This window comes from Elephas maximus, chromosome 5, assembly GCF_024166365.1.
Source record: "Elephas maximus indicus isolate mEleMax1 chromosome 5, mEleMax1 primary haplotype, whole genome shotgun sequence".
Lineage (NCBI taxonomy): Eukaryota > Metazoa > Chordata > Mammalia > Proboscidea > Elephantidae > Elephas > Elephas maximus.
Window position 1 is genome coordinate 471,250 of NC_064823.1, and position 21,810 is coordinate 493,059.

Consider the following 21,810-nt stretch of genomic DNA (forward strand, 5'->3'; position numbering starts at 1 on the left):
TTTTCTCCCCGGCTGCTCTGCCAAGCCCTTCCAGCTCAAACTATGTCGTTGCTCCTCTGGAAGGATCCCTGCACCGCGGCGTAGTTTTTCCGAAGAAGCCCTGCGTTTGCAAGAGCAAATGAGGAATTCGTGGCAGGAAAGAGGAAGGAAAGAAAGTTTCTCTCCCTCTGCCTGCTTTGCTCAGAGGACCGGATGAAGTCAGGGAGTTCTCCCTTTCACTGAGAAACGTGCGGGCTGCTGTTGCCTGGGCGCTCTCTTCTTTGCAAAAGAGTCTGCAGTTCCACGCTTTGAACCGTGGAAAGGCGCCGGGCTCTGCTAAGATTTCCCCCGGCGCTTCGTTTGCCCTGGGCCAAAGCGAGCCTTCACAATAGCTGAACGCTAACACTGCATACTCGTTCCACTTCCAGAACCGGGCTACGGCGAGGCAGTTCTCCGGGGGAAAACGGCCCTTCGCGAAGGGCAGATCTGCCGAGCTCATTGCGGGAAAGCGAAAGCAAAGGACGCTTTTCTCCCTCTAACCGCTTTCGTCAGAGGAACGGGGGAAGTCACAGTGTTCTTTCTCTCCCTGAGATACACACAATCTGACGTTGCCTCTGAGCTCCGTTGCTGGCAAAGAACTGAAACTGACATACATTCCTGTGGGGAAACACAGGGCTTTGCTAGGATTTCTCTAGGCAGTGTGTTTTCCCTGGGCCTCACTGTAGCAACACTATCTCGCAAGGGCAGAACTGCATGGGATTTCCTCCGCCAGGAGAGAGCTGCTGCTTTGTAGTTTGTGCTGGGAAACCTTGCTTTGGCAAGTGCGAATTGACCGCATTCAGGCAGAAAGAAAAGAGAATAGCAAGAGGCCTTTTCTCCCCGGCTGCTCTGCCAAGCCCTTCCAGCTCAAACTATGTCGTTGCTCCTCTGGAAGGATCCCTGCACCGCGGCGTAGTTTTTCCGAAGAAGCCCTGCGTTTGCAAGAGCAAATGAGGAATTCGTGGCAGGAAAGAGGAAGGAAAGAAAGTTTCTCTCCCTCTGCCTGCTTTGCTCAGAGGACCGGATGAAGTCAGGGAGTTCTCCCTTTCACTGAGAAACGTGCGGGCTGCTGTTGCCTGGGCGCTCTCTTCTTTGCAAAAGAGTCTGCAGTTCCACGCTTTGAACCGTGGAAAGGCGCCGGGCTCTGCTAAGACTTCCCCTGCGCTTCGTTTGCCCTGGGCCAAAGCGAGCCTTCACAATAGCTGAACGCTAACACTGCATACTCGTCCCACTTCCAGAACAGGGCTACCGCGAGGCAGTTCTCCGGGGGAAAACGGCCCTTCGCGAAGGGCAGATCTGCCGAGCTCATTGCGGGAAAGCGAAAGCAAAGGACGCTTTTCTCCCTCTAACCGCTTTCGTCAGAGGAACGGGGGAAGTCACAGTGTTCTTTCTCTCCCTGAGATACACACAATCTGACGTTGCCTCTGAGCTCCGTTGCTGGCAAAGAACTGAAACTGACATACATTCCTGTGGGGAAACACAGGGCTTTGCTACGATTTCTCTAGGCAGTGTGTTTTCCCTGGGCCTCACTGTAGCAACACTATCTCGCCAGGGCAACACTGCATGGCACTTCCTCTGCCAGGAGAGAGCTGCTGCTTTGTAGTTTGTGCTGGGAAACCTTGTTTTGGCAAGTGCGAATTGACCGCATTCAGGCAGAAAGAAAAGAGAATAGCAAGAGGCCTTTTCTCCCCGGCTGCTCTGCCAAGCCCTTCCAGCTCAAACTATGTCGTTGCTCCTCTGGAAGGATCCCTGCACCGCGGCGTAGTTTTTCCGAAGAAGCCCTGCGTTTGCAAGAGCAAATGAGGAATTCGTGGCAGGAAAGAGGAAGGAAAGAAAGTTTCTCTCCCTCTGCCTGCTTTGCTCAGAGGACCGGATGAAGTCAGGGAGTTCTCCCTTTCACTGAGAAACGTGCGGGCTGCTGTTGCCTGGGCGCTCTCTTCTTTGCAAAAGAGTCTGCAGTTCCACGCTTTGAACCGTGGAAAGGCGCCGGGCTCTGCTAAGATTTCCCCCGGCGCTTCGTTTGCCCTGGGCCAAAGCGAGCCTTCACAATAGCTGAACGCTAACACTGCATACTCGTTCCACTTCCAGAACCGGGCTACGGCGAGGCAGTTCTCCGGGGGAAAACGGCCCTTCGCGAAGGGCAGATCTGCCGAGCTCATTGCGGGAAAGCGAAAGCAAAGGACGCTTTTCTCCCTCTAACCGCTTTCGTCAGAGGAACGGCGGAAGTCACAGTGTTCTTTCTCTCCCTGAGATACACACAATCTGACGTTGCCTCTGAGCTCCGTTGCTGGCAAAGAACTGAAAGTGACATACATTCCTGTGGGGAAACACAGGGCTTTGCTAGGATTTCTCTAGGCAGTGTGTTTTCCCTGGGCCTCACTGTAGCAACACTATCTCGCAAGGGCGGAACTGCATGGGATTTCTTCTGCCAGGAGAGAGCTGCTGCTTTGTAGTTTGTGCTGGGAAACCTTGTTTTGGCAAGTGCGAATTGACCGCATTCAGGCAGAAAGAAAAGAGAATAGCAAGAGGCCTTTTCTCCCCGGCTGCTCTGCCAAGCCCTTCCAGCTCAAACTATGTCGTTGCTCCTCTGGAAGGATCCCTGCACCGCGGCGTAGTTTTTCCGAAGAAGCCCTGCGTTTGCAAGAGCAAATGAGGAATTCGTGGCAGGAAAGAGGAAGGAAAGAAAGTTTCTCTCCCTCTGCCTGCTTTGCTCAGAGGACTGGATGAAGTCAGGGAGTTCTCCCTTTCACTGAGAAACGTGCGGGCTGCTGTTGCCTGGGCGCTCTCTTCTTTGCAAAAGAGTCTGCAGTTCCACGCTTTGAACCGTGGAAAGGCGCCGGGCTCTGCTAAGACTTCCCCTGCGCTTTGTTTGCCCTGGGCCAAAGCGAGCCTTCACAATAGCTGAACGCTAACACTGCATACTCGTCCCACTTCCAGAACAGGGCTACGGCGAGGCAGTTCTCCGGGGGAAAACGGCCCTTCGCGAAGGGCAGATCTGCCGAGCTCATTGCGGGAAAGCGAAAGCAAAGGACGCTTTTCTCCCTCTAACCGCTTTCGTCAGAGGAACGGGGGAAGTCACAGTGTTCTTTCTCTCCCTGAGATACACACAATCTGACGTTGCCTCTGAGCTCCGTTGCTGGCAAAGAACTGAAACTGACATACATTCCTGTGGGGAAACACAGGGCTTTGCTACGATTTCTCTAGGCAGTGTGTTTTCCCTGGGCCTCACTGTAGCAACACTATCTCGCCAGGGCAACACTGCATGGCACTTCCTCTGCCAGGAGAGAGCTGCTGCTTTGTAGTTTGTGCTGGGAAACCTTGTTTTGGCAAGTGCGAATTGACCGCTTTCAGGCAGAAAGAAAAGAGAATAGCAAGAGGCCTTTTCTCCCCGGCTGCTCTGCCAAGCCCTTCCAGCTCAAACTATGTCGTTGCTCCTCTGGAAGGATCCCTGCACCGCGGCGTAGTTTTTCCGAAGAAGCCCTGCGTTTGCAAGAGCAAATGAGGAATTCGTGGCAGGAAAGAGGAAGGAAAGAAAGTTTCTCTCCCTCTGCCTGCTTTGCTCAGAGGACCGGATGAAGTCAGGGAGTTCTCCCTTTCACTGAGAAACGTGCGGGCTGCTGTTGCCTGGGCGCTCTCTTCTTTGCAAAAGAGTCTGCAGTTCCACGCTTTGAACCGTGGAAAGGCGCCGGGCTCTGCTAAGATTTCCCCCGGCGCTTCGTTTGCCCTGGGCCAAAGCGAGCCTTCACAATAGCTGAACGCTAACACTGCATACTCGTTCCACTTCCAGAACCGGGCTACGGCGAGGCAGTTCTCCGGGGGAAAACGGCCCTTCGCGAAGGGCAGATCTGCCGAGCTCATTGCGGGAAAGCGAAAGCAAAGGACGCTTTTCTCCCTCTAACCGCTTTCGTCAGAGGAACGGGGGAAGTCACAGTGTTCTTTCTCTCCCTGAGATACACACAATCTGACGTTGCCTCTGAGCTCCGTTGCTGGCAAAGAACTGAAACTGACATACATTCCTGTGGGGAAACACAGGGCTTTGCTAGGATTTCTCTAGGCAGTGTGTTTTCCCTGGGCCTCACTGTAGCAACACTATCTCGCAAGGGCAGAACTGCATGGGATTTCCTCCGCCAGGAGAGAGCTGCTGCTTTGTAGTTTGTGCTGGGAAACCTTGCTTTGGCAAGTGCGAATTGACCGCATTCAGGCAGAAAGAAAAGAGAATAGCAAGAGGCCTTTTCTCCCCGGCTGCTCTGCCAAGCCCTTCCAGCTCAAACTATGTCGTTGCTCCTCTGGAAGGATCCCTGCACCGCGGCGTAGTTTTTCCGAAGAAGCCCTGCGTTTGCAAGAGCAAATGAGGAATTCGTGGCAGGAAAGAGGAAGGAAAGAAAGTTTCTCTCCCTCTGCCTGCTTTGCTCAGAGGACCGGATGAAGTCAGGGAGTTCTCCCTTTCACTGAGAAACGTGCGGGCTGCTGTTGCCTGGGCGCTCTCTTCTTTGCAAAAGAGTCTGCAGTTCCACGCTTTGAACCGTGGAAAGGCGCCGGGCTCTGCTAAGACTTCCCCTGCGCTTCGTTTGCCCTGGGCCAAAGCGAGCCTTCACAATAGCTGAACGCTAACACTGCATACTCGTCCCACTTCCAGAACAGGGCTACCGCGAGGCAGTTCTCCGGGGGAAAACGGCCCTTCGCGAAGGGCAGATCTGCCGAGCTCATTGCGGGAAAGCGAAAGCAAAGGACGCTTTTCTCCCTCTAACCGCTTTCGTCAGAGGAACGGGGGAAGTCACAGTGTTCTTTCTCTCCCTGAGATACACACAATCTGACGTTGCCTCTGAGCTCCGTTGCTGGCAAAGAACTGAAACTGACATACATTCCTGTGGGGAAACACAGGGCTTTGCTACGATTTCTCTAGGCAGTGTGTTTTCCCTGGGCCTCACTGTAGCAACACTATCTCGCCAGGGCAACACTGCATGGCACTTCCTCTGCCAGGAGAGAGCTGCTGCTTTGTAGTTTGTGCTGGGAAACCTTGTTTTGGCAAGTGCGAATTGACCGCATTCAGGCAGAAAGAAAAGAGAATAGCAAGAGGCCTTTTCTCCCCGGCTGCTCTGCCAAGCCCTTCCAGCTCAAACTATGTCGTTGCTCCTCTGGAAGGATCCCTGCACCGCGGCGTAGTTTTTCCGAAGAAGCCCTGCGTTTGCAAGAGCAAATGAGGAATTCGTGGCAGGAAAGAGGAAGGAAAGAAAGTTTCTCTCCCTCTGCCTGCTTTGCTCAGAGGACCGGATGAAGTCAGGGAGTTCTCCCTTTCACTGAGAAACGTGCGGGCTGCTGTTGCCTGGGCGCTCTCTTCTTTGCAAAAGAGTCTGCAGTTCCACGCTTTGAACCGTGGAAAGGCGCCGGGCTCTGCTAAGATTTCCCCCGGCGCTTCGTTTGCCCTGGGCCAAAGCGAGCCTTCACAATAGCTGAACGCTAACACTGCATACTCGTTCCACTTCCAGAACCGGGCTACGGCGAGGCAGTTCTCCGGGGGAAAACGGCCCTTCGCGAAGGGCAGATCTGCCGAGCTCATTGCGGGAAAGCGAAAGCAAAGGACGCTTTTCTCCCTCTAACCGCTTTCGTCAGAGGAACGGGGGAAGTCACAGTGTTCTTTCTCTCCCTGAGATACACACAATCTGACGTTGCCTCTGAGCTCCGTTGCTGGCAAAGAACTGAAACTGACATACATTCCTGTGGGGAAACACAGGGCTTTGCTAGGATTTCTCTAGGCAGTGTGTTTTCCCTGGGCCTCACTGTAGCAACACTATCTCGCAAGGGCAGAACTGCATGGGATTTCCTCCGCCAGGAGAGAGCTGCTGCTTTGTAGTTTGTGCTGGGAAACCTTGCTTTGGCAAGTGCGAATTGACCGCATTCAGGCAGAAAGAAAAGAGAATAGCAAGAGGCCTTTTCTCCCCGGCTGCTCTGCCAAGCCCTTCCAGCTCAAACTATGTCGTTGCTCCTCTGGAAGGATCCCTGCACCGCGGCGTAGTTTTTCCGAAGAAGCCCTGCGTTTGCAAGAGCAAATGAGGAATTCGTGGCAGGAAAGAGGAAGGAAAGAAAGTTTCTCTCCCTCTGCCTGCTTTGCTCAGAGGACCGGATGAAGTCAGGGAGTTCTCCCTTTCACTGAGAAACGTGCGGGCTGCTGTTGCCTGGGCGCTCTCTTCTTTGCAAAAGAGTCTGCAGTTCCACGCTTTGAACCGTGGAAAGGCGCCGGGCTCTGCTAAGACTTCCCCTGCGCTTCGTTTGCCCTGGGCCAAAGCGAGCCTTCACAATAGCTGAACGCTAACACTGCATACTCGTCCCACTTCCAGAACAGGGCTACCGCGAGGCAGTTCTCCGGGGGAAAACGGCCCTTCGCGAAGGGCAGATCTGCCGAGCTCATTGCGGGAAAGCGAAAGCAAAGGACGCTTTTCTCCCTCTAACCGCTTTCGTCAGAGGAACGGGGGAAGTCACAGTGTTCTTTCTCTCCCTGAGATACACACAATCTGACGTTGCCTCTGAGCTCCGTTGCTGGCAAAGAACTGAAACTGACATACATTCCTGTGGGGAAACACAGGGCTTTGCTACGATTTCTCTAGGCAGTGTGTTTTCCCTGGGCCTCACTGTAGCAACACTATCTCGCCAGGGCAACACTGCATGGCACTTCCTCTGCCAGGAGAGAGCTGCTGCTTTGTAGTTTGTGCTGGGAAACCTTGTTTTGGCAAGTGCGAATTGACCGCATTCAGGCAGAAAGAAAAGAGAATAGCAAGAGGCCTTTTCTCCCCGGCTGCTCTGCCAAGCCCTTCCAGCTCAAACTATGTCGTTGCTCCTCTGGAAGGATCCCTGCACCGCGGCGTAGTTTTTCCGAAGAAGCCCTGCGTTTGCAAGAGCAAATGAGGAATTCGTGGCAGGAAAGAGGAAGGAAAGAAAGTTTCTCTCCCTCTGCCTGCTTTGCTCAGAGGACCGGATGAAGTCAGGGAGTTCTCCCTTTCACTGAGAAACGTGCGGGCTGCTGTTGCCTGGGCGCTCTCTTCTTTGCAAAAGAGTCTGCAGTTCCACGCTTTGAACCGTGGAAAGGCGCCGGGCTCTGCTAAGATTTCCCCCGGCGCTTCGTTTGCCCTGGGCCAAAGCGAGCCTTCACAATAGCTGAACGCTAACACTGCATACTCGTTCCACTTCCAGAACCGGGCTACGGCGAGGCAGTTCTCCGGGGGAAAACGGCCCTTCGCGAAGGGCAGATCTGCCGAGCTCATTGCGGGAAAGCGAAAGCAAAGGACGCTTTTCTCCCTCTAACCGCTTTCGTCAGAGGAACGGCGGAAGTCACAGTGTTCTTTCTCTCCCTGAGATACACACAATCTGACGTTGCCTCTGAGCTCCGTTGCTGGCAAAGAACTGAAAGTGACATACATTCCTGTGGGGAAACACAGGGCTTTGCTAGGATTTCTCTAGGCAGTGTGTTTTCCCTGGGCCTCACTGTAGCAACACTATCTCGCAAGGGCGGAACTGCATGGGATTTCTTCTGCCAGGAGAGAGCTGCTGCTTTGTAGTTTGTGCTGGGAAACCTTGTTTTGGCAAGTGCGAATTGACCGCATTCAGGCAGAAAGAAAAGAGAATAGCAAGAGGCCTTTTCTCCCCGGCTGCTCTGCCAAGCCCTTCCAGCTCAAACTATGTCGTTGCTCCTCTGGAAGGATCCCTGCACCGCGGCGTAGTTTTTCCGAAGAAGCCCTGCGTTTGCAAGAGCAAATGAGGAATTCGTGGCAGGAAAGAGGAAGGAAAGAAAGTTTCTCTCCCTCTGCCTGCTTTGCTCAGAGGACTGGATGAAGTCAGGGAGTTCTCCCTTTCACTGAGAAACGTGCGGGCTGCTGTTGCCTGGGCGCTCTCTTCTTTGCAAAAGAGTCTGCAGTTCCACGCTTTGAACCGTGGAAAGGCGCCGGGCTCTGCTAAGACTTCCCCTGCGCTTTGTTTGCCCTGGGCCAAAGCGAGCCTTCACAATAGCTGAACGCTAACACTGCATACTCGTCCCACTTCCAGAACAGGGCTACGGCGAGGCAGTTCTCCGGGGGAAAACGGCCCTTCGCGAAGGGCAGATCTGCCGAGCTCATTGCGGGAAAGCGAAAGCAAAGGACGCTTTTCTCCCTCTAACCGCTTTCGTCAGAGGAACGGGGGAAGTCACAGTGTTCTTTCTCTCCCTGAGATACACACAATCTGACGTTGCCTCTGAGCTCCGTTGCTGGCAAAGAACTGAAACTGACATACATTCCTGTGGGGAAACACAGGGCTTTGCTACGATTTCTCTAGGCAGTGTGTTTTCCCTGGGCCTCACTGTAGCAACACTATCTCGCCAGGGCAACACTGCATGGCACTTCCTCTGCCAGGAGAGAGCTGCTGCTTTGTAGTTTGTGCTGGGAAACCTTGTTTTGGCAAGTGCGAATTGACCGCATTCAGGCAGAAAGAAAAGAGAATAGCAAGAGGCCTTTTCTCCCCGGCTGCTCTGCCAAGCCCTTCCAGCTCAAACTATGTCGTTGCTCCTCTGGAAGGATCCCTGCACCGCGGCGTAGTTTTTCCGAAGAAGCCCTGCGTTTGCAAGAGCAAATGAGGAATTCGTGGCAGGAAAGAGGAAGGAAAGAAAGTTTCTCTCCCTCTGCCTGCTTTGCTCAGAGGACCGGATGAAGTCAGGGAGTTCTCCCTTTCACTGAGAAACGTGCGGGCTGCTGTTGCCTGGGCGCTCTCTTCTTTGCAAAAGAGTCTGCAGTTCCACGCTTTGAACCGTGGAAAGGCGCCGGGCTCTGCTAAGATTTCCCCCGGCGCTTCGTTTGCCCTGGGCCAAAGCGAGCCTTCACAATAGCTGAACGCTAACACTGCATACTCGTTCCACTTCCAGAACCGGGCTACGGCGAGGCAGTTCTCCGGGGGAAAACGGCCCTTCGCGAAGGGCAGATCTGCCGAGCTCATTGCGGGAAAGCGAAAGCAAAGGACGCTTTTCTCCCTCTAACCGCTTTCGTCAGAGGAACGGGGGAAGTCACAGTGTTCTTTCTCTCCCTGAGATACACACAATCTGACGTTGCCTCTGAGCTCCGTTGCTGGCAAAGAACTGAAACTGACATACATTCCTGTGGGGAAACACAGGGCTTTGCTAGGATTTCTCTAGGCAGTGTGTTTTCCCTGGGCCTCACTGTAGCAACACTATCTCGCAAGGGCAGAACTGCATGGGATTTCCTCCGCCAGGAGAGAGCTGCTGCTTTGTAGTTTGTGCTGGGAAACCTTGCTTTGGCAAGTGCGAATTGACCGCATTCAGGCAGAAAGAAAAGAGAATAGCAAGAGGCCTTTTCTCCCCGGCTGCTCTGCCAAGCCCTTCCAGCTCAAACTATGTCGTTGCTCCTCTGGAAGGATCCCTGCACCGCGGCGTAGTTTTTCCGAAGAAGCCCTGCGTTTGCAAGAGCAAATGAGGAATTCGTGGCAGGAAAGAGGAAGGAAAGAAAGTTTCTCTCCCTCTGCCTGCTTTGCTCAGAGGACCGGATGAAGTCAGGGAGTTCTCCCTTTCACTGAGAAACGTGCGGGCTGCTGTTGCCTGGGCGCTCTCTTCTTTGCAAAAGAGTCTGCAGTTCCACGCTTTGAACCGTGGAAAGGCGCCGGGCTCTGCTAAGACTTCCCCTGCGCTTCGTTTGCCCTGGGCCAAAGCGAGCCTTCACAATAGCTGAACGCTAACACTGCATACTCGTCCCACTTCCAGAACAGGGCTACCGCGAGGCAGTTCTCCGGGGGAAAACGGCCCTTCGCGAAGGGCAGATCTGCCGAGCTCATTGCGGGAAAGCGAAAGCAAAGGACGCTTTTCTCCCTCTAACCGCTTTCGTCAGAGGAACGGGGGAAGTCACAGTGTTCTTTCTCTCCCTGAGATACACACAATCTGACGTTGCCTCTGAGCTCCGTTGCTGGCAAAGAACTGAAACTGACATACATTCCTGTGGGGAAACACAGGGCTTTGCTACGATTTCTCTAGGCAGTGTGTTTTCCCTGGGCCTCACTGTAGCAACACTATCTCGCCAGGGCAACACTGCATGGCACTTCCTCTGCCAGGAGAGAGCTGCTGCTTTGTAGTTTGTGCTGGGAAACCTTGTTTTGGCAAGTGCGAATTGACCGCATTCAGGCAGAAAGAAAAGAGAATAGCAAGAGGCCTTTTCTCCCCGGCTGCTCTGCCAAGCCCTTCCAGCTCAAACTATGTCGTTGCTCCTCTGGAAGGATCCCTGCACCGCGGCGTAGTTTTTCCGAAGAAGCCCTGCGTTTGCAAGAGCAAATGAGGAATTCGTGGCAGGAAAGAGGAAGGAAAGAAAGTTTCTCTCCCTCTGCCTGCTTTGCTCAGAGGACCGGATGAAGTCAGGGAGTTCTCCCTTTCACTGAGAAACGTGCGGGCTGCTGTTGCCTGGGCGCTCTCTTCTTTGCAAAAGAGTCTGCAGTTCCACGCTTTGAACCGTGGAAAGGCGCCGGGCTCTGCTAAGATTTCCCCCGGCGCTTCGTTTGCCCTGGGCCAAAGCGAGCCTTCACAATAGCTGAACGCTAACACTGCATACTCGTTCCACTTCCAGAACCGGGCTACGGCGAGGCAGTTCTCCGGGGGAAAACGGCCCTTCGCGAAGGGCAGATCTGCCGAGCTCATTGCGGGAAAGCGAAAGCAAAGGACGCTTTTCTCCCTCTAACCGCTTTCGTCAGAGGAACGGCGGAAGTCACAGTGTTCTTTCTCTCCCTGAGATACATACAATCTGACGTTGCCTCTGAGCTCCGTTGCTGGCAAAGAACTGAAAGTGACATACATTCCTGTGGGGAAACACAGGGCTTTCCTAGGATTTCTCTAGGCAGTGTGTTTTCCCTGGGCCTCACTGTAGCAACACTATCTCGCAAGGGCGGAACTGCATGGGATTTCTTCTGCCAGGAGAGAGCTGCTGCTTTGTAGTTTGTGCTGGGAAACCTTGTTTTGGCAAGTGCGAATTGACCGCATTCAGGCAGAAAGAAAAGAGAATAGCAAGAGGCCTTTTCTCCCCGGCTGCTCTGCCAAGCCCTTCCAGCTCAAACTATGTCGTTGCTCCTCTGGAAGGATCCCTGCACCGCGGCGTAGTTTTTCCGAAGAAGCCCTGCGTTTGCAAGAGCAAATGAGGAATTCGTGGCAGGAAAGAGGAAGGAAAGAAAGTTTCTCTCCCTCTGCCTGCTTTGCTCAGAGGACTGGATGAAGTCAGGGAGTTCTCCCTTTCACTGAGAAACGTGCGGGCTGCTGTTGCCTGGGCGCTCTCTTCTTTGCAAAAGAGTCTGCAGTTCCACGCTTTGAACCGTGGAAAGGCGCCGGGCTCTGCTAAGACTTCCCCTGCGCTTTGTTTGCCCTGGGCCAAAGCGAGCCTTCACAATAGCTGAACGCTAACACTGCATACTCGTCCCACTTCCAGAACAGGGCTACGGCGAGGCAGTTCTCCGGGGGAAAACGGCCCTTCGCGAAGGGCAGATCTGCCGAGCTCATTGCGGGAAAGTGAAAGCAAAGGACGCTTTTCTCCCTCTAACCGCTTTCGTCAGAGGAACGGGGGAAGTCACAGTGTTCTTTCTCTCCCTGAGATACACACAATCTGACGTTGCCTCTGAGCTCCGTTGCTGGCAAAGAACTGAAACTGACATACATTCCTGTGGGGAAACACAGGGCTTTGCTACGATTTCTCTAGGCAGTGTGTTTTCCCTGGGCCTCACTGTAGCAACACTATCTCGCCAGGGCAACACTGCATGGCACTTCCTCTGCCAGGAGAGAGCTGCTGCTTTGTAGTTTGTGCTGGGAAACCTTGTTTTGGCAAGTGCGAATTGACCGCATTCAGGCAGAAAGAAAAGAGAATAGCAAGAGGCCTTTTCTCCCCGGCTGCTCTGCCAAGCCCTTCCAGCTCAAACTATGTCGTTGCTCCTCTGGAAGGATCCCTGCACCGCGGCGTAGTTTTTCCGAAGAAGCCCTGCGTTTGCAAGAGCAAATGAGGAATTCGTGGCAGGAAAGAGGAAGGAAAGAAAGTTTCTCTCCCTCTGCCTGCTTTGTTCAGAGGACCGGATGAAGTCAGGGAGTTCTCCCTTTCACTGAGAAACGTGCGGGCTGCTGTTGCCTGGGCGCTCTCTTCTTTGCAAAAGAGTCTGCAGTTCCACGCTTTGAACCGTGGAAAGGCGCCGGGCTCTGCTAAGATTTCCCCCGGCGCTTCGTTTGCCCTGGGCCAAAGCGAGCCTTCACAATAGCTGAACGCTAACACTGCATACTCGTTCCACTTCCAGAACCGGGCTACGGCGAGGCAGTTCTCCGGGGGAAAACGGCCCTTCGCGAAGGGCAGATCTGCCGAGCTCATTGCGGGAAAGCGAAAGCAAAGGACGCTTTTCTCCCTCTAACCGCTTTCGTCAGAGGAACGGGGGAAGTCACAGTGTTCTTTCTCTCCCTGAGATACACACAATCTGACGTTGCCTCTGAGCTCCGTTGCTGGCAAAGAACTGAAACTGACATACATTCCTGTGGGGAAACACAGGGCTTTGCTAGGATTTCTCTAGGCAGTGTGTTTTCCCTGGGCCTCACTGTAGCAACACTATCTCGCAAGGGCAGAACTGCATGGGATTTCCTCCGCCAGGAGAGAGCTGCTGCTTTGTAGTTTGTGCTGGGAAACCTTGCTTTGGCAAGTGCGAATTGACCGCATTCAGGCAGAAAGAAAAGAGAATAGCAAGAGGCCTTTTCTCCCCGGCTGCTCTGCCAAGCCCTTCCAGCTCAAACTATGTCGTTGCTCCTCTGGAAGGATCCCTGCACCGCGGCGTAGTTTTTCCGAAGAAGCCCTGCGTTTGCAAGAGCAAATGAGGAATTCGTGGCAGGAAAGAGGAAGGAAAGAAAGTTTCTCTCCCTCTGCCTGCTTTGCTCAGAGGACCGGATGAAGTCAGGGAGTTCTCCCTTTCACTGAGAAACGTGCGGGCTGCTGTTGCCTGGGCGCTCTCTTCTTTGCAAAAGAGTCTGCAGTTCCACGCTTTGAACCGTGGAAAGGCGCCGGGCTCTGCTAAGACTTCCCCTGCGCTTCGTTTGCCCTGGGCCAAAGCGAGCCTTCACAATAGCTGAACGCTAACACTGCATACTCGTCCCACTTCCAGAACAGGGCTACCGCGAGGCAGTTCTCCGGGGGAAAACGGCCCTTCGCGAAGGGCAGATCTGCCGAGCTCATTGCGGGAAAGCGAAAGCAAAGGACGCTTTTCTCCCTCTAACCGCTTTCGTCAGAGGAACGGGGGAAGTCACAGTGTTCTTTCTCTCCCTGAGATACACACAATCTGACGTTGCCTCTGAGCTCCGTTGCTGGCAAAGAACTGAAAGTGACATACATTCCTGTGGGGAAACACAGGGCTTTGCTACGATTTCTCTAGGCAGTGTGTTTTCCCTGGGCCTCACTGTAGCAACACTATCTCGCCAGGGCAACACTGCATGGCACTTCCTCTGCCAGGAGAGAGCTGCTGCTTTGTAGTTTGTGCTGGGAAACCTTGTTTTGGCAAGTGCGAATTGACCGCTTTCAGGCAGAAAGAAAAGAGAATAGCAAGAGGCCTTTTCTCCCCGGCTGCTCTGCCAAGCCCTTCCAGCTCAAACTATGTCGTTGCTCCTCTGGAAGGATCCCTGCACCGCGGCGTAGTTTTTCCGAAGAAGCCCTGCGTTTGCAAGAGCAAATGAGGAATTCGTGGCAGGAAAGAGGAAGGAAAGAAAGTTTCTCTCCCTCTGCCTGCTTTGCTCAGAGGACCGGATGAAGTCAGGGAGTTCTCCCTTTCACTGAGAAACGTGCGGGCTGCTGTTGCCTGGGCGCTCTCTTCTTTGCAAAAGAGTCTGCAGTTCCACGCTTTGAACCGTGGAAAGGCGCCGGGCTCTGCTAAGATTTCCCCCGGCGCTTCGTTTGCCCTGGGCCAAAGCGAGCCTTCACAATAGCTGAACGCTAACACTGCATACTCGTTCCACTTCCAGAACCGGGCTACGGCGAGGCAGTTCTCCGGGGGAAAACGGCCCTTCGCGAAGGGCAGATCTGCCGAGCTCATTGCGGGAAAGCGAAAGCAAAGGACGCTTTTCTCCCTCTAACCGCTTTCGTCAGAGGAACGGCGGAAGTCACAGTGTTCTTTCTCTCCCTGAGATACACACAATCTGACGTTGCCTCTGAGCTCCGTTGCTGGCAAAGAACTGAAAGTGACATACATTCCTGTGGGGAAACACAGGGCTTTGCTAGGATTTCTCTAGGCAGTGTGTTTTCCCTGGGCCTCACTGTAGCAACACTATCTCGCAAGGGCGGAACTGCATGGGATTTCTTCTGCCAGGAGAGAGCTGCTGCTTTGTAGTTTGTGCTGGGAAACCTTGTTTTGGCAAGTGCGAATTGACCGCATTCAGGCAGAAAGAAAAGAGAATAGCAAGAGGCCTTTTCTCCCCGGCTGCTCTGCCAAGCCCTTCCAGCTCAAACTATGTCGTTGCTCCTCTGGAAGGATCCCTGCACCGCGGCGTAGTTTTTCCGAAGAAGCCCTGCGTTTGCAAGAGCAAATGAGGAATTCGTGGCAGGAAAGAGGAAGGAAAGAAAGTTTCTCTCCCTCTGCCTGCTTTGCTCAGAGGACTGGATGAAGTCAGGGAGTTCTCCCTTTCACTGAGAAACGTGCGGGCTGCTGTTGCCTGGGCGCTCTCTTCTTTGCAAAAGAGTCTGCAGTTCCACGCTTTGAACCGTGGAAAGGCGCCGGGCTCTGCTAAGACTTCCCCTGCGCTTTGTTTGCCCTGGGCCAAAGCGAGCCTTCACAATAGCTGAACGCTAACACTGCATACTCGTCCCACTTCCAGAACAGGGCTACGGCGAGGCAGTTCTCCGGGGGAAAACGGCCCTTCGCGAAGGGCAGATCTGCCGAGCTCATTGCGGGAAAGCGAAAGCAAAGGACGCTTTTCTCCCTCTAACCGCTTTCGTCAGAGGAACGGGGGAAGTCACAGTGTTCTTTCTCTCCCTGAGATACACACAATCTGACGTTGCCTCTGAGCTCCGTTGCTGGCAAAGAACTGAAACTGACATACATTCCTGTGGGGAAACACAGGGCTTTGCTACGATTTCTCTAGGCAGTGTGTTTTCCCTGGGCCTCACTGTAGCAACACTATCTCGCCAGGGCAACACTGCATGGCACTTCCTCTGCCAGGAGAGAGCTGCTGCTTTGTAGTTTGTGCTGGGAAACCTTGTTTTGGCAAGTGCGAATTGACCGCATTCAGGCAGAAAGAAAAGAGAATAGCAAGAGGCCTTTTCTCCCCGGCTGCTCTGCCAAGCCCTTCCAGCTCAAACTATGTCGTTGCTCCTCTGGAAGGATCCCTGCACCGCGGCGTAGTTTTTCCGAAGAAGCCCTGCGTTTGCAAGAGCAAATGAGGAATTCGTGGCAGGAAAGAGGAAGGAAAGAAAGTTTCTCTCCCTCTGCCTGCTTTGCTCAGAGGACCGGATGAAGTCAGGGAGTTCTCCCTTTCACTGAGAAACGTGCGGGCTGCTGTTGCCTGGGCGCTCTCTTCTTTGCAAAAGAGTCTGCAGTTCCACGCTTTGAACCGTGGAAAGGCGCCGGGCTCTGCTAAGATTTCCCCCGGCGCTTCGTTTGCCCTGGGCCAAAGCGAGCCTTCACAATAGCTGAACGCTAACACTGCATACTCGTTCCACTTCCAGAACCGGGCTACGGCGAGGCAGTTCTCCGGGGGAAAACGGCCCTTCGCGAAGGGCAGATCTGCCGAGCTCATTGCGGGAAAGCGAAAGCAAAGGACGCTTTTCTCCCTCTAACCGCTTTCGTCAGAGGAACGGGGGAAGTCACAGTGTTCTTTCTCTCCCTGAGATACACACAATCTGACGTTGCCTCTGAGCTCCGTTGCTGGCAAAGAACTGAAACTGACATACATTCCTGTGGGGAAACACAGGGCTTTGCTAGGATTTCTCTAGGCAGTGTGTTTTCCCTGGGCCTCACTGTAGCAACACTATCTCGCAAGGGCAGAACTGCATGGGATTTCCTCCGCCAGGAGAGAGCTGCTGCTTTGTAGTTTGTGCTGGGAAACCTTGCTTTGGCAAGTGCGAATTGACCGCATTCAGGCAGAAAGAAAAGAGAATAGCAAGAGGCCTTTTCTCCCCGGCTGCTCTGCCAAGCCCTTCCAGCTCAAACTATGTCGTTGCTCCTCTGGAAGGATCCCTGCACCGCGGCGTAGTTTTTCCGAAGAAGCCCTGCGTTTGCAAGAGCAAATGAGGAATTCGTGGCAGGAAAGAGGAAGGAAAGAAAGTTTCTCTCCCTCTGCCTGCTTTGCTCAGAGGACCGGATGAAGTCAGGGAGTTCTCCCTTTCACTGAGAAACGTGCGGGCTGCTGTTGCCTGGGCGCTCTCTTCTTTGCAAAAGAGTCTGCAGTTCCACGCTTTGAACCGTGGAAAGGCGCCGGGCTCTGCTAAGACTTCCCCTGCGCTTCGTTTGCCCTGGGCCAAAGCGAGCCTTCACAATAGCTGAACGCTAACACTGCATACTCGTCCCACTTCCAGAACAGGGCTACGGCGAGGCAGTTCTCCGGGGGAAAACGGCCCTTCGCGAAGGGCAGATCTGCCGAGCTCATTGCGGGAAAGCGAAAGCAAAGGACGCTTTTCTCCCTCTAACCGCTTTCGTCAGAGGAACGGGGGAAGTCACAGTGTTCTTTCTCTCCCTGAGATACACACAATCTGACGTTGCCTCTGAGCTCCGTTGCTGGCAAAGAACTGAAACTGACATACATTCCTGTGGGGAAACACAGGGCTTTGCTACGATTTCTCTAGGCAGTGTGTTTTCCCTGGGCCTCACTGTAGCAACACTATCTCGCCAGGGCAACACTGCATGGCACTTCCTCTGCCAGGAGAGAGCTGCTGCTTTGTAGTTTGTGCTGGGAAACCTTGTTTTGGCAAGTGCGAATTGACCGCATTCAGGCAGAAAGAAAAGAGAATAGCAAGAGGCCTTTTCTCCCCGGCTGCTCTGCCAAGCCCTTCCAGCTCAAACTATGTCGTTGCTCCTCTGGAAGGATCCCTGCACCGCGGCGTAGTTTTTCCGAAGAAGCCCTGCGTTTGCAAGAGCAAATGAGGAATTCGTGGCAGGAAAGAGGAAGGAAAGAAAGTTTCTCTCCCTCTGCCTGCTTTGCTCAGAGGACCGGATGAAGTCAGGGAGTTCTCCCTTTCACTGAGAAACGTGCGGGCTGCTGTTGCCTGGGCGCTCTCTTCTTTGCAAAAGAGTCTGCAGTTCCACGCTTTGAACCGTGGAAAGGCGCCGGGCTCTGCTAAGATTTCCCCCGGCGCTTCGTTTGCCCTGGGCCAAAGCGAGCCTTCACAATAGCTGAACGCTAACACTGCATACTCGTTCCACTTCCAGAACCGGGCTACGGCGAGGCAGTTCTCCGGGGGAAAACGGCCCTTCGCGAAGGGCAGATCTGCCGAGCTCATTGCGGGAAAGCGAAAGCAAAGGACGCTTTTCTCCCTCTAACCGCTTTCGTCAGAGGAACGGGGGAAGTCACAGTGTTCTTTCTCTCCCTGAGATACACACAATCTGACGTTGCCTCTGAGCTCCGTTGCTGGCAAAGAACTGAAACTGACATACATTCCTGTGGGGAAACACAGGGCTTTGCTAGGATTTCTCTAGGCAGTGTGTTTTCCCTGGGCCTCACTGTAGCAACACTATCTCGCAAGGGCAGAACTGCATGGGATTTCCTCCGCCAGGAGAGAGCTGCTGCTTTGTAGTTTGTGCTGGGAAACCTTGCTTTGGCAAGTGCGAATTGACCGCATTCAGGCAGAAAGAAAAGAGAATAGCAAGAGGCCTTTTCTCCCCGGCTGCTCTGCCAAGCCCTTCCAGCTCAAACTATGTCGTTGCTCCTCTGGAAGGATCCCTGCACCGCGGCGTAGTTTTTCCGAAGAAGCCCTGCGTTTGCAAGAGCAAATGAGGAATTCGTGGCAGGAAAGAGGAAGGAAAGAAAGTTTCTCTCCCTCTGCCTGCTTTGCTCAGAGGACCGGATGAAGTCAGGGAGTTCTCCCTTTCACTGAGAAACGTGCGGGCTGCTGTTGCCTGGGCGCTCTCTTCTTTGCAAAAGAGTCTGCAGTTCCACGCTTTGAACCGTGGAAAGGCGCCGGGCTCTGCTAAGACTTCCCCTGCGCTTCGTTTGCCCTGGGCCAAAGCGAGCCTTCACAATAGCTGAACGCTAACACTGCATACTCGTCCCACTTCCAGAACAGGGCTACCGCGAGGCAGTTCTCCGGGGGAAAACGGCCCTTCGCGAAGGGCAGATCTGCCGAGCTCATTGCGGGAAAGCGAAAGCAAAGGACGCTTTTCTCCCTCTAACCGCTTTCGTCAGAGGAACGGGGGAAGTCACAGTGTTCTTTCTCTCCCTGAGATACACACAATCTGACGTTGCCTCTGAGCTCCGTTGCTGGCAAAGAACTGAAACTGACATACATTCCTGTGGGGAAACACAGGGCTTTGCTACGATTTCTCTAGGCAGTGTGTTTTCCCTGGGCCTCACTGTAGCAACACTATCTCGCAAGGGCGGAACTGCATGGGATTTCTTCTGCCAGGAGAGAGCTGCTGCTTTGTAGTTTGTGCTGGGAAACCTTGTTTTGGCAAGTGCGAATTGACCGCATTCAGGCAGAAAGAAAAGAGAATAGCAAGAGGCCTTTTCTCCCCGGCTGCTCTGCCAAGCCCTTCCAGCTCAAACTATGTCGTTGCTCCTCTGGAAGGATCCCTGCACCGCGGCGTAGTTTTTCCGAAGAAGCCCTGCGTTTGCAAGAGCAAATGAGGAATTCGTGGCAGGAAAGAGGAAGGAAAGAAAGTTTCTCTCCCTCTGCCTGCTTTGCTCAGAGGACTGGATGAAGTCAGGGAGTTCTCCCTTTCACTGAGAAACGTGCGGGCTGCTGTTGCCTGGGCGCTCTCTTCTTTGCAAAAGAGTCTGCAGTTCCACGCTTTGAACCGTGGAAAGGCGCCGGGCTCTGCTAAGACTTCCCCTGCGCTTTGTTTGCCCTGGGCCAAAGCGAGCCTTCACAATAGCTGAACGCTAACACTGCATACTCGTCCCACTTCCAGAACAGGGCTACGGCGAGGCAGTTCTCCGGGGGAAAACGGCCCTTCGCGAAGGGCAGATCTGCCGAGCTCATTGCGGGAAAGTGAAAGCAAAGGACGCTTTTCTCCCTCTAACCGCTTTCGTCAGAGGAACGGGGGAAGTCACAGTGTTCTTTCTCTCCCTGAGATACACACAATCTGACGTTGCCTCTGAGCTCCGTTGCTGGCAAAGAACTGAAACTGACATACATTCCTGTGGGGAAACACAGGGCTTTGCTACGATTTCTCTAGGCAGTGTGTTTTCCCTGGGCCTCACTGTAGCAACACTATCTCGCCAGGGCAACACTGCATGGCACTTCCTCTGCCAGGAGAGAGCTGCTGCTTTGTAGTTTGTGCTGGGAAACCTTGTTTTGGCAAGTGCGAATTGACCGCATTCAGGCAGAAAGAAAAGAGAATAGCAAGAGGCCTTTTCTCCCCGGCTGCTCTGCCAAGCCCTTCCAGCTCAAACTATGTCGTTGCTCCTCTGGAAGGATCCCTGCACCGCGGCGTAGTTTTTCCGAAGAAGCCCTGCGTTTGCAAGAGCAAATGAGGAATTCGTGGCAGGAAAGAGGAAGGAAAGAAAGTTTCTCTCCCTCTGCCTGCTTTGTTCAGAGGACCGGATGAAGTCAGGGAGTTCTCCCTTTCACTGAGAAACGTGCGGGCTGCTGTTGCCTGGGCGCTCTCTTCTTTGCAAAAGAGTCTGCAGTTCCACGCTTTGAACCGTGGAAAGGCGCCGGGCTCTGCTAAGATTTCCCCCGGCGCTTCGTTTGCCCTGGGCCAAAGCGAGCCTTCACAATAGCTGAACGCTAACACTGCATACTCGTTCCACTTCCAGAACCGGGCTACGGCGAGGCAGTTCTCCGGGGGAAAACGGCCCTTCGCGAAGGGCAGATCTGCCGAGCTCATTGCGGGAAAGCGAAAGCAAAGGACGCTTTTCTCCCTCTAACCGCTTTCGTCAGAGGAACGGGGGAAGTCACAGTGTTCTTTCTCTCCCTGAGATACACACAATCTGACGTTGCCTCTGAGCTCCGTTGCTGGCAAAGAACTGAAACTGACATACATTCCTGTGGGGAAACACAGGGCTTTGCTACGATTTCTCTAGGCAGTGTGTTTTCCCTGGGCCTCACTGTAGCAACACTATCTCGCAAGGGCGGAACTGCATGGGATTTCTTCTGCCAGGAGAGAGCTGCTGCTTTGTAGTTTGTGCTGGGAAACCTTGTTTTGGCAAGTGCGAATTGACCGCATTCAGGCAGAAAGAAAAGAGAATAGCAAGAGGCCTTTTCTCCCCGGCTGCTCTGCCAAGCCCTTCCAGCTCAAACTATGTCGTTGCTCCTCTGGAAGGATCCCTGCACCGCGGCGTAGTTTTTCCGAAGAAGCCCTGCGTTTGCAAGAGCAAATGAGGAATTCGTGGCAGGAAAGAGGAAGGAAAGAAAGTTTCTCTCCCTCTGCCTGCTTTGCTCAGAGGACTGGATGAAGTCAGGGAGTTCTCCCTTTCACTGAGAAACGTGCGGGCTGCTGTTGCCTGGGCGCTCTCTTCTTTGCAAAAGAGTCTGCAGTTCCACGCTTTGAACCGTGGAAAGGCGCCGGGCTCTGCTAAGACTTCCCCTGCGCTTTGTTTGCCCTGGGCCAAAGCGAGCCTTCACAATAGCTGAACGCTAACACTGCATACTCGTCCCACTTCCAGAACAGGGCTACGGCGAGGCAGTTCTCCGGGGGAAAACGGCCCTTCGCGAAGGGCAGATCTGCCGAGCTCATTGCGGGAAAGTGAAAGCAAAGGACGCTTTTCTCCCTCTAACCGCTTTCGTCAGAGGAACGGGGGAAGTCACAGTGTTCTTTCTCTCCCTGAGATACACACAATCTGACGTTGCCTCTGAGCTCCGTTGCTGGCAAAGAACTGAAACTGACATACATTCCTGTGGGGAAACACAGGGCTTTGCTACGATTTCTCTAGGCAGTGTGTTTTCCCTGGGCCTCACTGTAGCAACACTATCTCGCCAGGGCAACACTGCATGGCACTTCCTCTGCCAGGAGAGAGCTGCTGCTTTGTAGTTTGTGCTGGGAAACCTTGTTTTGGCAAGTGCGAATTGACCGCATTCAGGCAGAAAGAAAAGAGAATAGCAAGAGGCCTTTTCTCCCCGGCTGCTCTGCCAAGCCCTTCCAGCTCAAACTATGTCGTTGCTCCTCTGGAAGGATCCCTGCACCGCGGCGTAGTTTTTCCGAAGAAGCCCTGCGTTTGCAAGAGCAAATGAGGAATTCGTGGCAGGAAAGAGGAAGGAAAGAAAGTTTCTCTCCCTCTGCCTGCTTTGTTCAGAGGACCGGATGAAGTCAGGGAGTTCTCCCTTTCACTGAGAAACGTGCGGGCTGCTGTTGCCTGGGCGCTCTCTTCTTTGCAAAAGAGTCTGCAGTTCCACGCTTTGAACCGTGGAAAGGCGCCGGGCTCTGCTAAGATTTCCCCCGGCGCTTCGTTTGCCCTGGGCCAAAGCGAGCCTTCACAATAGCTGAACGCTAACACTGCATACTCGTTCCACTTCCAGAACCGGGCTACGGCGAGGCAGTTCTCCGGGGGAAAACGGCCCTTCGCGAAGGGCAGATCTGCCGAGCTCATTGCGGGAAAGCGAAAGCAAAGGACGCTTTTCTCCCTCTAACCGCTTTCGTCAGAGGAACGGGGGAAGTCACAGTGTTCTTTCTCTCCCTGAGATA